Here is a 2,053-nt window from a genome sequence, read left to right as displayed (position 1 = left end):
TTTGGAACTTTGTACATGCATTCAGTGCTTTGATGAAGACCAGCCCCACCCCTCCCTCATCCTCGCTTAACCCTTTTGAGGTAACTGTAAAGATGGCTTTGGAACTGTTAAACACCCCACCTCTCTGGTTGATGCAACGTTGACTTTGAAAGACTTGCTCATCAAGGTCTTCAGAGATATTCACAGACAAGCAGCTTTGCCAGGAACGTGCCCTTTCACTCCCTTCTTTGTGCCATGAGGTTTGGCCATAAAAGTGAGTTTTGGGCTAGATTCTAAGGATCATGTCTGCGAGTCAAGATTCTCAATCCAGAGACAATGGCCCTGACAGAATGGAGCCTGAAGGCGTCATCGAGAGTAACTGGAATGAGATATGGATAGCTTTGATGGCATGAATCTCTCAGAATCCCTCCTCCATGGTATTTATGCCTTTGGTTCTGAGAAGCCCTCAGCCATCCAGCAGCAAGCCATTCTACCTTGTATCAAGGGATTTGATGTAATTGCTCAAGCCCAGTCTGGGACTGGGAAAACAGCTACATTTGCCATATCAATTCTGCAGTAGATTGAGTTAGATCTGAAGGCTACTCAGGCTTTGGTTCTGGCACCCACTCATGAGTTGGCTCAGCAGATACAAAAGGTGGTCGTGGCATTAGGAGACTACATGGGTGCCTCTTGTCATGCCTGTATTGGGGGCACCAATGTGTGTGCTGAGGTGCAGAAGCTGCAGGTGGAAGCTCCCCATATCATTGTGGGCACCCCTGGCTGCGTGTTTGTATGCTTAACCAGAGATACCAGTCCCCCAAATACATCAAGATGTTTGTACTGGATGAAGCAGATGAAATGTTAAGCTGTGGGTTCAAGGACTAGATATATGATAGATTCCAAAAGCTTAACAGTAGTAACACACAGGTAGTTTTATTGTCTGCTATAATGCCCTCTGATGTCCTTGAGGTGATCAAGAAGTTCATGAGAGACCCCATTCGGATTCTTGTAAAGAAGGACGAGTTGACCCTGGAGGGTATCTGTCAGTTCTACATCAATGTGGAAAGAGAGGAGTGGAAGCTTGACACATTGTGTGACTTGTATGAAACCCTGACTATCAAGCAGGCAGTAATCTTTATCAATACCAGAAGGAAGGTGGATTGGCTCACTGAGAAGATGCATGCCCAGGATTTCACTGTTTCTGCCATGCATGGAGATATGGACCAAAAGGAACGAGATGTGATCATGAGGGAGTTCCGGTCTGGCTCTAGCTGAGTTATTAATTACAAATGACCTGTTGGCCAGAGGCATTGATGTGCAGCAGGTCTCCTTAGTCATCAATTACAACATTCCCACCAACAGGGAAAACTACATCCACAGAATTGGTCATGGTGGTTGCTTTGGCTGTAAAGATGTGGCTATTAATATGGTGACAGAAGAAGACAAGAGGACTCTTCGAGACATTGAGACATTCTACAACACCTCCATTGAAGAGATGCCCCTCAAAGTTGCTGACCTCATTTGGGGAGCTGTCCTGCTACCTGGCCATAGCCAGGGTTCAGTCCTGGGGGGGCTGAGGAACAGCTGGAGAGGGGAGGGAAGGGAGCCAAGGGATGGAATCTTATTTTTGTTTTTTGTTTTTGTTTTCTCTCTCTCTTTGAGTAAATGTCACTTTTTGAGGCAAAAAGAAAGAAGCAGTGAGTTTTGGGTGTGATCACCTAACTTCCACGGGTTTCTGACACAGGTGGAGTGATAGATTATAGCAGCCTACAGGGAGGAAAGCCATGGTGGTTATGCACTTGTTTTGGTTGATTATATGGCTCACCCTGAATTACCAATTCCCAAAGGTTCATGCTCTGTCCCTAGGACACCAAATATAGGGTCTCTTCATATGGCTGCACTAGGACACCTTCATTAATATGGTCCACTTGTCAATCTGTCTCCTAAGTAATTTCTAAGCAGCAGCAGAATTCACTCGTTTGTTCATATGTTTCCTATACAGATGGGCATTTCTCACTACCTCAGAAGATTTGGAAAATTCACAAAAGATACCCAGTGGACAGACTTTATTTAC

The 2,053-nt window shown here is 45.3% G+C and overlaps 1 pseudogene; it reads left to right on the top strand.

Moving 5' to 3' along the window:
• The first annotated feature begins 281 nt into the window (after nucleotides 1–281).
• Nucleotides 282–1,708, top strand: LOC127235498 (eukaryotic initiation factor 4A-I-like; annotated as a pseudogene).
• Nucleotides 1,709–2,053: the final 345 nt, after the last annotated feature.

The sequence above is a fragment of the Phodopus roborovskii genome, unplaced genomic scaffold, assembly GCF_943737965.1.
Source record: "Phodopus roborovskii unplaced genomic scaffold, PHOROB, whole genome shotgun sequence".
Classification (NCBI taxonomy): Eukaryota; Metazoa; Chordata; class Mammalia; order Rodentia; family Cricetidae; genus Phodopus; species Phodopus roborovskii.
Note: the sequence above shows the minus strand (reverse complement) of the source record. Positions and strands in the feature narration are given on the sequence as shown.